The sequence below is a fragment of the Chiloscyllium plagiosum genome, chromosome 4, assembly GCF_004010195.1.
Source record: "Chiloscyllium plagiosum isolate BGI_BamShark_2017 chromosome 4, ASM401019v2, whole genome shotgun sequence".
In the NCBI taxonomy this organism is placed as follows: domain Eukaryota; kingdom Metazoa; phylum Chordata; class Chondrichthyes; order Orectolobiformes; family Hemiscylliidae; genus Chiloscyllium; species Chiloscyllium plagiosum.
This window is the reverse complement of record NC_057713.1, coordinates 114,073,575-114,088,441: the sequence shown is the minus strand read 5'-3', so window position 1 is coordinate 114,088,441 and position 14,867 is coordinate 114,073,575. Positions and strand designations below refer to the sequence as shown.

Genomic DNA, 14,867 nt, shown 5'->3' with positions numbered 1-14,867 from the left:
AGTACATCTTGCAGGTAGTACACACTTGCTGCTACTGAGTGTTGGTGATGGATGCCTATTGGAGGTGGGCCAATCAAGTGGGCTGCTTTGTCCTTGAAGGTATCAAACTTCTTGAATGTTGTTAGTGCTACATCCTTCCAAGGAAGTGGGTGTATTCCATCACACTCCTGACCTGTGTCTTGTTGGTGGTAGACATGTTTTGGGGAGTCAGGAGGTGAGTTACTTGCCACAGTATCATAGCCTCTCACTGCTCTTGTAGACACTGTGTTTATGGGGCAATTCCAATTAAGTTTCTGGCTAATGCTAACCCTTAAGCATGTCAATAGTTGGGGGGAGTCGGGGTTCAGTGATGATTAGATTGTCTCTGATTGGAAATTATCATTGCCTGTCATTTTCCTGGTCCAAGTGTTGATTACCGGTTGTTTTAATTGTCCACCACCATTCACGACTGGATGTGGCAAGACTACAGAGCTTAGATCTGATCCATTAGTTGTTGGGATCACTTAGCTCTGTTTATCACTTGCTGTTTATGCTGTTTGACATGCAAGTAGTCCTCAGTGGTAGCTTCACGAGGTTGACACCTCATCCTTTAGCATGCCTGGTGCTGCTCCTAGCATGAGGTCCTGCAGTCCCCATTGAACCAAGGCTGATCCCTGGCTTGATGATAATGGTTGAGTGAGGGATATTATCCAGATTTTGTTGCATTTGACAATGGACTGCTTCAGTGTTTGAGGAGTCACGAATGGTGCTGAATATTCTGAAATCATCAGTGATCATCCCCACTTCTGCCCTTATGATGGAAGAAAGGTCATTGATGAAACAGCTGCAGATGGTTGGGCCTTAGGCACTAGCCTGTGGAACTCCTGCAGACATGTCCTGGATATGAGCTGACTTGCTGCCTGAACTGCTGTGCTCTTCCAGCACCACTAATCCAAAATCTGGTTTCCAGCATCTGCAGTCATTGTTTTTACCTGATCTCCAACAACCACAAGCATCTTATGTAGCAGATATGTGGCTTCAGCCAGAGGAAACTTTGCCCCTGTTATTCATGGATTCCAGGCTTGCAAGGCAATCTTGATACTACACTTGTCGAATGCAGCCTTGATGTGAAGGGCTATCACTCCCACCTCACCTCTGAAATTCAGGTCTTTTGTCCATGTTTGGACCAAAGCTGTAATGAAGTCAGGAACTGAATGACCCTGGCGGAACATAAACTGGGCGTCACTAAGCAGGTTATTGCTGAGCAGGTGCTGCTTGATAGCACTGTTGATGACACTTTTCATCGCTTGATGATCAAGAGTAGACTGATGGGGCAGTAATTGGCCAGATTTGTTCTGCATTTCGTGTAAAGGACATACTTGGGCAATTTTTCATATTGTCAGAAAGATGCCAGTATTGTAACTTGGCTAGGTACAGCTTGGCTAGGGGAGCGGCAAGTTCTGGAGCACAAGTCTATTGCTAGAATGTTGCCCCTCACCTTTGCAGTATCCAGTGCCCAGTATATCGAATTGGCTGAAGACTGATTTCTGCAATGCTGGGACCACTGGAAGAGGCTGATATGCATTATCCACCCAGCACTTCTGGCTGAAAATTGCTGCGATTTCTTCAGCCTTATCTTTTGCACTTATATGTTACGCTCTTCCACCATTGAGGAGGGGGGTACTTTTGGTGCCTCCTCCTCCATTGAGTTGTTTAATTGTCCACCACCATTCGTGACTGGATGTGGCAAGACTGCAGAGCTCAGATCTGATCCATTAGCTGTGGGATCGCTTAGCTCTGTTTATCACTTGCTGTTTATGCTGTTTGACATGCAAGTAGTCCTGTGGTGGCTTCACCAAGTTGACACCTCATTCTTAAGCATGCCTGGTGCTGCTCTTGGCATGCTGTCCTGCATCCCCATTGAACCAGGGTTGATCCCCTGGCTTGATGATCATGGTTGACACAGGGATATCCAGGCCATGAGGTTGCAGATTGTGCTGAAGTACAATTCTGCTGCTATTGCTGGCCCACTCCACCTCATGGATGTCCAGTTCTGAAATGTTGGATCTATTTGAAGTCTTCCCATTTAGCATGGTGACAGTATTACACAATAGGATGGAGGTTATTCTCAATGTAAAGGTGGGGGGGGGGGGTTGTCTTCACAAGGACGATGCGCTGGTCACTTTTACCGATACTGTCATGGACAGATTCATTTACAACCAGAAGATTAGTAAAGATGAGGTCAAAGTATGTTTTTTACCCTCTTGTTGGTTCCCTCACCATCTGCCACAGACCCAGTCTGGCAGCAATGTCCATTTAGGTCCCAAACAGCTCGATCAGTAGTGCTGCCACCAAGTCATTCTTGGTGGTAGACATTGAGATCCCCATCCAGAATACATTTAATGCACTCGCCAACCTCAGTGCTTCCTGGAAGTCTTGTTTAACATCGAGGTGTACTGATTCCGCAAATCTCAAGATACCAATGCACAATGGTGTTTCTGGTCCCAGCATAAATAGAGGAATATATTGGAGTAGTTGAATGATGAACCCATCGTTGTGTTCTGATTTGCTATTTGAGCACTGCTCTTTACAAATGCAACATAAAAAAAGGTAAAATACATTTTTACATTCTTCACTTTTAGCCTATTTGTTCAGGTTTCCAACACATCAAAAATTAAGTTAAAATGCAAAAACATTGCAGATGCTCAAAGCCTGAAGGAAGAACAGAAAATCCTGGAAACACTCAGCAGGTCAATCAGGATCTACGGAGACAGATAGGTAAGCTATTTCTTTCAGATGTAAACTCTTCCCTGGAACTAATTTAATGGACAGATATCTCTGATTCATTCACCCTTGTGTTGTTTCCACGTGCCCTAACTGTCCCAATGTGCGTTTCCAAAACTTCACAGTAATGGTTGTGTTTTCTTTTTGCTCTAGTGACGAGTAATCTGGCTGAAAATATGAAAAGGTTTTTAGCACATTCCTACTGCTGCAACCCTACAAGTATTTGATACTGAAATTGCTTTTGCAGTGAGAATTGGATTTTGTGCTCTAACAACATTTGTTCCAGCTCGCACAGCAGCAACACCAGTGAAAACAGGTTAAATTGTTATTACAAGTGGTCATTTTGACAGGGTTCTCAATCAATACCCCTCTGCCAAGACCTCATATATATCCATAAAACCCACACAAGTTGTTTAACTTTAAATTCAGCAGAGAAAGGTCACCATGAAATAATATTTGAAAAGGAAAAATTATTGTTGAAAAGACGTAAATGCAGCACACATTCACAACATGTATTCATTCCATCTTCAGCATTATACAGTCCAATGTCACCATATTGTCTGCATCAAAAGTGTGTGCAAGACATATTGCAACACTGACATGATTTACACACTTTCAAACCCAGAGTTCTACACCATATAACAAGAATTGAACAAACTCACTATAAAACATCAGCTGTAGCCAAAAAAAGAAAACTATTCACATTAATACATTTTATAACATGTTAGTATTCTTCCAAAACCTTTACACATGATATAAAATCTCTGTTGGCCAATGAATTGTTTATTAACAGGCTTGGTCAATTGCTGATGATGACAAGGTCATAAATACAACACAAGATATAATATCCATAAAATCAAGAACTACAATTTTAAAATGATTTCACATCTTTCAGGCATTAGGTATTCACACTGAGATATATCGGAAGCAAAAGGGATTCTATTCATGTCCAGCTGATGTGTGACTATACTCAATGTATCCTTTGGGTCTTTGCCCAGTACCCAGGTTGAGCTCAGTTAGCTGGATGGCTGGTTTGTGATGTAGAGTGATGCCAACATTGTGGGTAAATTTCCCACACTGGCTGAGATTACCATAAAGGATTCTCCTTTTCAACCTTTCTCCCTGCCTGAGATGTGGTGATCCTCAGTCTAAACCACCATCTGTCTCCACTAAGAGACCAGCCCTATTTCCTGGTAAGAGACTATGGAAATTTTACAGTTTACTTCACCTAGTGTCTCACCACATGAAGATTTCACATCCAAGCTATCCTCTAAAGAATACTGCCCGTATCAGATCTGGTGGCTGCCTGTGTGAGAGTGACTGACAAAATCACTCTTTCACTACGGTCTTCCTACTCTTCCACTACGGTCTTCCTACTCTTCTCTTCTGTTCAATTTCAGTCTGGGCAGACAGAAGTTCTTTGGCAATTGAAAGGATAAGGACACAAGAGTAAGGTTGCAGTGAAGGGAGTGGTACAGAAGGAAGAATTACACCATCTCCAGGTTGTAAGTCAGAAGTGGTTGTGGGAGGAGGAGGAGGATTTGTTATGATGATACCATAATCTTCAATGGTCTCAGCACTGATGCTGGTCTCAGTTTTGGCTAATTCAATGATGGCAACTACCACTTCTTCTATGGGGTTAAAGTGATACAACTGTGCCTGTCCCCTGTTAGTTCAGTGCTACTGTATTCAGTTATACGCTACCTTCTCCTGCAACAGAGAGGGACCTTGTCAATAAGCATGATCAAAATTATTTGGTTAATGTGGCTGATCGTGAGTACTGTACACAATTGTGTAATCTGGGTGTGAAGCTGCAAGCTCACTAAACATTTGTGAATAATGTGAAGCATTGCATGGTAGACATGACTGTGATTCATGGAGATTGTCAGTGAAGGGGGAGGTTGCTAAGGATCAGCTCTTCTGACTGAAGGTGGTTGCAAACGCTTCAACATCAGGTTTTGCAAACAGTCATCAGATGGGAACTTCAAGCTATCTTACAGAGCTAGATTTACAGTGCATTTACCCAGCAATACCCACATGTCTTAAGACTCCACAGGTAAAAGAAATGAGTCCCGCCATCTCTGTTCAATATATGTTAGGTTATCTGGCGTCAACCTTAGAAATACTGCTGTAATTAAAAAATTGCTGTTAGAAATAATAAAAGTAAAAAGGGTCACGTTTTCAAAATAATATAGCAGCATGGAGGTGAATGGTAACACAACATGTTACTGTGCTGGGCAGAGTGAAATCCCAGTTTCAATGAACATTCATATTTCAGTCTCTTCCAATACGCAAATAGTGAATAACTGAGCTTGACATAGTTATCAGATATAGGGTCAAATAACTTGTTGCCTCAACTTCATACTAATTGCTTGTAGAAAGTTTTATTATTCCGCACAAGAAAGGTTACCATCTTTCCATCTGCTTGAATTCATCTGTTCCCCTATTAAGGTACTGTCCTGGTAATACACCTTAGGAAGAATATATTGGCTTTGGAAGATTTTCCAGGGCTCCAAGGGTTAACTGATGAGGAGAAATAACATAAACTAGACCATAATTCCCTGCAATATACAGAAGGTAAAGGACTGATGTGAAAGAGCTTTTTTTTTTAAATTTTGAACAGTGCTAATAGATTAGATGAAAAGCAGCAAAGAAATTAAGCTATGGTTTATATCTGATTTGAGTAATTGGACAAAGTACAGTGACCTATTATATAATAGACAAGTATTGCTGAAATTGACAAGAACAATCTAAAACATAACTCACAAACTGACCTTGTTAGAAATTACAGAACATAATCATCCTCAAGAACAGAGAAACAATGGCTAGATACTAATGACATATGGATGCTGAGATAGATATGTGTTGTGATAAGACTGGACAATATCAGGAACCATATTTTAGTGGGGGGGAGCAATGAAGATTGCAGCATCATCAAAACAGGTAGCTGAGAAGAGATTGAGACATCTGTTGTGGAAAGAGAGAGGAAATGTGGTGAGCTGGGTTTTTAAACTGCTGAATGGACTTCATTAACTTCAAATAATATTGTTCTTGCTAATGTTGATTTTGCTTAGTGCATCTCCTGTGTGGCCGGAACCTTGTATACCTCACTCTGTCTGAGCACCCTAGGATCTGTATGTCCTTGTTTGCTATGATCTGTCTGTACCACTCACAAACAAAAGCAAAACAAATAAATCAAATCAAATTAAATCAAATCAAGAGGAGACTGCTGAAAAGGGAAGAGAAAGGCCTAAGACCAGACAGAACGATGCAGTGTTGAGAGAATGTAACATGACAAGATTGGGAGGGAAACAGGGGACAGACAGGCGAAGATGGAGAAGGACAATCAATCAATATTGTGGTGACCCCAAGTAGAGTGGGACAAGCTGTAACAAGAAAATATATTCAAAACTTTTCCATGAATGTGTGGGTTTACATTCATGGGACAAACTGAAAATCAGAGCCTGACCATTCAGGAGAGATGTTTAGAGCATTTCTTTCATGACAAGCCTGAGAAATTGTGGAACACTCTCCCTCTATAAGCAGTTGATTTTAGTTTTATTAATGTTTTTAAATTTGAAATCAATAAACTTTTGCTAACTCAGGGTATTTCTGGAAATGGAGCCAAGATGAATAAATGGACTTTGAACCCAGAACAACCATGAGTTCATTGAAAGGTGGAACAAGCTCAAGGGTCGGAATGGTCTACTCTTGCTCCTAGCATTGACATGGTCATCGACATTTGCACCAAAGCTTAGGAATAGGTTTCATCACACAATTTCAAGGTTGGAAAAGACTCCACCAGTTTCAAATAATTTGCTTAAAACTAGCTTTTCTTCAAATTAACTGGGGAGTGAAGGAGGTATCAAGGCTTCCCCGCCCTGTAGCAGTGAATGATAACATAATGAACTGTTACCCCAACACCTTAACTCTGCCCCAACTCTGTAACCACGACATCCCAGAGAAGTGGTAACATCTATGGTTTAGAAAGGGAACACCACTGAGAATTATTGCCAAAGATCTGCTGCTGGCCGTATCCAAAGCAGAAGCAGTGTTCAAGAAAACAGCAAGCAACTGATGGGTTGATCGCTATAAGACTAGAGTTGTCTATGACAAACAAGGGCGCAAAGGAGATGGAGACTAGGCAACCACTTGAGGTTACAAGAGACTGGTCAACAGCCAATGAAAAACTGTGCCATGGATGAAGATAATACAAACAACAACGAGGATGGACGAAACAGTTGGAGGAAAATGACATTGAAAGGAGAAAGATGTGGCATTGTTTTGATGTGTACATTATTCAGTCACAGAGATCGATAGCACAGGAAAAGGTCCTTTGGCCCATCACATCCCTGCTGGTCAAAAACAGCCACCCAACAATTCTAATCCCATTTTCTAGCACTTAGCCTTCTCTGCTTTGCTATCGCAAGTGCACATCTGAATACTTCTTAAATGCTATGAGGGTTTCTACCTCTACAACTCTTACAGGCAGTGAGTTCCAAATTCCCACTACCTCTGGGTGAAAATTTGTTTCTCAAACCTCCACTAATCCTAATAGCAACATGGCACAGCAGGAACCATAAGACTTGACAGATATATAACTGGGGTGAAAACACACAGAATTAATGGAGGAAAACCTGTAAGTAAGATACAAAATATTAATCCAGGTCAGTTTTAATTTGAAAATTGATTTAATATTAGCCTGAAGTAAAATTCTTTCTCCAATTTCTAACCCCAATCTGAAACTCTCTCTCGGCTTAAGCTTAATGGAATACAAAACAAAACTATAGTAGACATACAATAAACAGTATTGTTTATCCTCATCCATCACACACAGTTATTACAATTTAAAAAGTTCAACTTTACCTCAGCAGAAATTCAAACTATACCCTTGTGTTTCACAAAACTAAGTTAAAAATAAATAACTGGCAAGAAAACAGTAGAAGGTTAAGAATAATATTAGCACTTCAGGATGTGGTAATAATGTCAAAGCCTCTACCTAAATAAACGTTGTTGGTGCAGTCAAATGTATGATATGGATCATTTCTGGGAAATCACAGTCAGAATGCAGAAATGTAGTTCAAAGCATTTTAGTTCTGTGCGCAAGTATCAAATCTAGGAGTTTTTGGGAAAAGTTACAACCTTCAATCAAATATGTTAATGAAAGTATTAAAAAGTACAAATAACGATTCAGTGGATAATTTAAATTAACTTCTAATGAAATTTCTTATTTAAACTTTATTCTGGTCACAGAAATTTCAGCTGCTAAGGCAAAAAAGGATAGCTGAATATTTTTATGAGAAAGAAAACCTGACTCATTCCTGGCAACTTGGTGTCCAGATTCAGCAAGCTTACACCAGCCAAATCCATGATAGAAATGGAATCTGGAATTTCTGATGAAAAAAAAAGTTGACATAAAAAGAATAGAAAAGCAGCTGAGAGAAGTAAGTTAAATTACACATACAGATTTTTGAACTGTGCTCTAGATTTATATCAATACAGGTTGATACAGATATACTATATTATAAATAATTTAAACATCTATTCATGTATATAATGTTGCTTTGTTTTTAAACAATGCATGTTTGTACTCAACTAAACCACAACTCTGTCACACACACTTTGTCATCTGACAGAGGAGACAACAATAGGTACAACATATTTCACACAGATTGATGATCTTATAGAGTCCAGTGATGAGGTTGTGAAAACCACATATCCATTCCCGTGATGCAATTATAAAGGCAGATTTATATACATAGTTGTGGTCAGTAATTACGGAACATTTCACAAATGCCTATTACAATACTCCATTTTGTAAGCTGCCATTCCACTTTGGACTCTACTGTGTCATGAGGTTGAGAGCACACCCAACATATGATAGGGTTTCAACTCCTGATATGAGAAGCAATTGTACAGCATTGCATAAGAACATCCTTCTACAGCAGAAGCACCTCCCTTTCTGAAAAACCAGAGAGATGCTGCAAGTGGTTGCCAAGCATTGAGAAACTGCGTTGTTTTCATTGGCCTACACCATCGGACACAGCAGTCGGACAAAACAGCTCCCTTCATGAATAATGCTTATATAGATGGTGGTGGTTTCTTCATTCAAAGACTTTATCCCCCCCCCAGGCTCCCACCCCACATGAGGGATTGAAGAATTGTGCTCATAACACACAATTCTTTGTGTCTTTCACAACTCAGGTTTTATTTATTTAATTCTAACAATCATGTAAATATGATTTTATTAGTGACAGTAAAATGAAGCCAAAATCCTAAAGAAGCAACAGATGAGAAATAGATTGAGCAACTGCATATAGCACAGCAGATCTTATTTGCAATATGTACTGAACTATTGATTAGCCATTTAGTTTTATGTTTAAACAGAATTTTCAACACAAGAAACTTTATAAAAGAATCTTAATTTTGAACTGATGATGACTTCAATTCAGAACGTCTACTACATACTTGAACTAGATACATGAAATGCAAACATGACTGTCAAGAATGTTTTTAAGCATAATGAAATTTGAAAACACTTTAATCGATAAATTTATGATAAATGTTTCTGAAATGTTTTGGTGCAAGTCAAATTATTGGAAAGAAGTGAGTTCTCCCGCTTAGGAAGATTATTCTGAATCAATCAACAATAAATACAACTTAATAAAAGTAAGTTTAGTGTTACAAGTTTAGCTGTTAGCCTCTCTGTTCTTCAGAGCCTCTGAAGGTCCAGGCACTGCAGGATTTACCAAACCAGTAGCAACAGCATTGAATTATTACCAACAAGAGGAGTTGCTGGGTCAGAGTAAACCTCGCAGCACCAAACTGTAATTGACAATGAAACATAATACACCTTCTATGTTCAGAACCATCAGCTGTAGTTCTACTGGAAAAAAATAATGGTAAAAGCAGGGGGGAGAAAGAACAGAAAGGAACTGTATGGAACCTGAGCCAATAATCCATCTGTAATTTGTCATAGAACAGAGCAACACTAAAGCAAAAAAAAAAAAATTGGCTGTGATACAATTCTTGCATACACTGCCAAATCTTACTTCAAATACTTTTTATACACATTTAGGGCAACGCTCTACAGATACATCAGTCAGCTTGACAAAGAATGTGCTGTCACAGCATTTGAAAAAGTGTACATTTACTTCACAATGACAGATTTAACTATTTGCATAATGTACAGGATTCAGGAACATGATGATGGTAATCCATTTAAAAAAAGTGACAGTACATTGAAACAATAATACAGCAAACTAAAAAACAGCAACAAACCTTTTCAGGTTTCACAGGTACAAGGTGAGGAAAAGCACTTTCGTAGCTTGATCAGTGCTTTAAGTACAACCAGAGTAAATGCCCCAAGAAACTGCCATATTTCTTTGTGATGAAATGTAGCATGTAATTCACATACTCCCGAAGCTTTGTTGCACAATCAATATCTGATGCTGTGCACAGGATAAGTACCAGAGTAGCAAATGATTTAAACCATCCATTTGAAACATCTGACCTAGCTTTTGTGAAGCCTACATCTTATTTTCAAACTCTTTTTAGCTTCAATTATTGATTTTCTAACAGTGTTTGCACACAATTTAAATTTCATCTAGCATTCATTGGTAGATATTTTAAATGTGGTTTGCATTGTTACATTTCATCAAAAGAGAATGTGTATTCAATATGCATTTTTATTCATATTATGATGTCTCATTCCATTCTTGGGAGCCATAATTTTTTTTAAGAAGAAAAGGACAAAAGAGCAAGGGGCTTGTTATAAAGAATTATTTTGTTTGGTGTCTTCATTAATGAGGGAGTCATAGACAAATCCTGTTAGGTTGTTGTACATCAGACAAATTAATGAGGGAATATTATACAGTACTAGAGACTTGAATAGTCAGCTTTCAAATGCCTCTCCAGAACTGAGCCCTAAAGCTCTATTAACATTTTAGGATTTGTTAACTTGCATTGCTACTTTAATAATTTTTGTATCCATGCTCCTGGATATCTTCACATCTCTACCTGATTTGTGATCTTATTTTCTAAAGGTTAGGTAACCAGCTTTGTAGTCCTACCAATGCTTACGACTTTGTAATTGAAAACATTGATGTTCATCTGCCCTATCATATGCATGGTGCATTCTTGTTAATGTCTTCCTGGATTTTGTCATAACCTTCGTCAATATTCACTACATGCTCCAAATTGGCAAAATCCAGTGCTGAGTTCAATCAGATTCCTTTTTTTGGATATTGCAAGGGCTTTAACTTGCAGTCTGGGAGTCACAAGCTAGTAAAGCTGATGTAAATGTTCTTGTAAGGTTTGTATGATTACCATTATCTGTAATTGTATTAAATACCACATTCTTTAAACTTTAAAAGCAAAGGCTAAAGCTGCCAGTGAGGTAAGAGTTCTGCCACATTGCTTCATGCAACAGGAGCTGGTGGGGAAAAAAGAATAGCATCTGGTCCTGCAGTTTTAAGTCAGCCCTTTGTTGACATTTCCCCAAAGATAATTTACATGTTATGGTGAATACTTGCCTGAGTTTTAATTATCTGTGGGGGTCTCCAAGTTCAGTGCTTGATTAAAAGTTTAAAGAGTTTATTGAAAGATAAGCATTCTTGAGAAGATTTGTAGCTGGGGATGTGGATGAAATCATGGATTTGGCAAATGAATCCAAGACTTTAAAAAATAGGCTTTGATAACAGAGTCCAAATAAAAGTTTGTATACTTTTTTTTAAGATGTTAATCATTTGAGAGTTACTTCCTTTGAATAAACTTCATGGAAAGAAGATTTATGGAAGGGTGGCATGGTGGCTTAGTTCTTAGAACAGTGCATCACCACACCAGGGATCTGGGTTCAATCCCACCCTTGGGCGACTGTCTGTATGGAGTTTGCACATTCTCCCAGTGTCTGTGTGGGTTTCTTCCAGGTATTCTGGTTTCCTCCCAGAGTCCAAAAATGTGCAGGTTAGGTGGCCATGCTAAATTATCCATAAAGTCTAGGGAAGTGCAGGTTAGGTGGAGTGGCCAAGGGAAATGCAGTGTTATGGGTATGGAGACTGAAGTCTGGGTGGGATGCACCTCAGACTCGATGGGCTAAATGGCTTCTTTCCACACTGTAGGGAACCTATGATTCTATAAACATTACTATTTCTGATTCAACACCTGGGGGGGGGGGGGGGGGTACCACTGACCAAAAACGTGAATTGGACTAGCCATATGAACACAGTGGCTAGGAATTCTCAGCAAGTAACTCACCTCCTGACTCCCTAATACCTTTCTAACATCTACAAGGCATAAGTCAGGAGTGTGATGAAATACTCCCCATTTGCCTGGGTGAGTGCAGCTTCATGATGCTCAAGAAACTTTACACCATCCAGGACAAATCATCTCATACGTTTGGCACCACATCCACCAACATCCTCCCAATCCACCACTGGTGCTCAATAGCAGCTATAATATTTGAACAATGTCCTTTAGACATTCACCAAGATTCCTTAGAACACACCTTTCAAACCGACAACCACTACCATCTCGAAGGATAAAGGCAGCCGATACATGGGAACACCAATACTTGCAAGTTCCCCTCCCGCCAATCACCATCCTCACTTGGAAATACATCACCATTTCTGCAGTATTGCTGGTTAAGAATTCTGAAACTCAATTCCTAATGCCATTGTGTGCCTACCTACACCAAATGGAACTACATCATTCCAAGACAACTCACCAGCACCTTCTCAAGGACAACTAGGGATGGGCAATAAATGACTAGCCAGCGACACTGATATCCTTTGAGCAAATTTGCACCAAGCCAAAAGAGATGTTAGTTCAAATGACAAAACCTGGCAAAGGGAAGACTATGAAAGTTAGTCCTTTTGGTGGAGAATCAATGAGATCAAAGGAAATATTCAAGAGCTCAGGATCTGAATGTTAAGGTACAGCCACCAATGGTGCAATAAAGACATCGACTACATTATGAGATAACAGCAGTGCTATGAATAGGCCATTGTGAATATGGTTGCTGTTCACCCGGAGAGTCAGACCAATAATCTAGAGAGCACAATTCAAACTGCATCAGTTTACGATTTTAATTCGATTTTCACTTTAATTAATCTATTAATACATGGCTGGCATCAGTGAAAGTAGCCGTAAAGCCATCAGATTGATGTAACTAACCAACTGTTTCACTAATGCTCTATAGAGAAGGACAGCAACCATCGTACAATTGACAAGTCGGGCCCTGCACAGGTCTGAGCTGCAGCCTCAACCTCTTACAGTTTAATTCAATAAAGGAAGTGAAATTACATTTGTCATGACACAAAGATAGGTGGGCAAGTAGGTTGCAAAGAGGACATAAGAAAGGTGCAGATGGATTTAGATAGGTTGAGTGAGAGGGCAAAAAAATCCAATGGATGGAGTGTAATGTGGCAAAGTGTGAAATTGTTCACTTTGGCAAAAAGCTGAATTATTGCTTAAATGGAGAATGGTTGCAGAATTCTCAGGTGGAAAGGGATATAGGTGTTTAATGCAAGCCACAAAAAAGTTAGCATGCAGGTACGGCAAGTAAGCAGATGGTTAAACAAGAAAGTGATCTTTTATTCCATCCTTAAATGAATGCCACGTAAAGTAAGAAGGTATCCTTCAGTTATATACAGCATCGGTGAGACTACATCTCAAATACTGTGTGCATTTTTGGTGTCCTTAATAAAGGTTTACCAATTTATACATGGAATGGGTCGATTGCCTTACGAAGATAGGCGAACCTGATTCCAAAGGAGTCCGGAAAAGTGAGAGGTGACTTGATTGAAGCATATCATACCCTGAATGGTCCAGAAAGTGGAAATGATGTTCCCTCTTGTTGGTTTAGAACTACAGAGCACTATTAAATATTAAGCGTCACCCTTTTAGGACAGAGATGAGGAGAATTTTTTTTTACTCAAAGAATTGCATTTGCTGGGCCAAATTGCCTACTTCTGCATCCAATTTGTATGTTTTCATTTGTCTTTGCATTAGTCTGACCCAAGCTAGTGTGGTCACCTCTTAACTATCCCTGAGATAACCCAGCAAAGTACTAAGTTGCATAAAACTACAACCAGCATTTGAAGAAGGTTAATGACCACAGTATCAAGACAACTAGGATTGAGCAATGTATACCAGCCTTAGCAGCAACTTCTACATCTTCGAGCACAGATTGCAAGTTCAAATGCTAGAGCGGGATTCCATCCAGGAACTAAAGAATGAACACTATCTACTGAGCCATACTGACACTTTGCACAAGAATCGTTATGATTCACAACTACAGTAACCGACCAAAAACTGAATGCCACCCACTCCCCTTACATGCAAATGAATACCATATACATTATAAAGATACAAGGAAGAGATTGTAAGATTGTGATTTAATCTCATTCTTTTACTATAGGGTGCCATTTAAACTACACACAATTAGATTATTGCTTTATAATCACTCCCAGCTATCCATAATTCTACAGTTGATGAATGGTTTGATAAAATTCTGCACAAGTAAAGAAAACCTCAGTGAAAGTTGGACATCTTTGTGATTTGCAACTGGGCAATCAGCCAGGTTGCTGTAAAATTCTGAAGTATATTCACAGTACACAAAACCTACAAAAAAAACACATTCGAGTTTTTTCAGCATTTTTGCTTCAGGTTGGTTTAAAATGGAACTGAATGGACAACACAAGCTACAACTTTTTAAATGGGGATTTTTTCTTACTATTGCACAAGTCTGCCCCACAGCCTCAAAGCTGGCAGAAGAGTGTGCCAGACCCACATTAAAACATACTTTTTAAAAATATCTAGTACACAAGGTGGAAAGGTCTTTTGCATGGAGAAGAAAAAAATAAGCCATTTACCACACACAATCTTTGAAAAATGATACCAACTCACAAAGGCGAATCTTTATTGTTTTTGCTTTGTTATTGACTTCAGTCAATTCCAAAGTTGACACCGCAGGGAAAAATATTTTTTAAAAGACCACAACAGTGTTACAAGTGGATTAATTGTCAGACCACACTCACCGGCACACAAAGTGTTTTGCGACCATTTTAAATTCCACCCAAACAATGGCCACAGAAACTGTGTTC

At 39.3% G+C, this 14,867-nt stretch overlaps 1 protein-coding gene across 6 annotated transcripts in view; it reads right to left on the bottom strand.

Annotated features, from left to right (window-relative positions):
- trps1 (trichorhinophalangeal syndrome I) overlaps positions 1-14,867 on the bottom strand; it is a 215,983-nt gene that overhangs the window by 150,839 nt on the left and 50,277 nt on the right. The window lies entirely within an intron of this gene.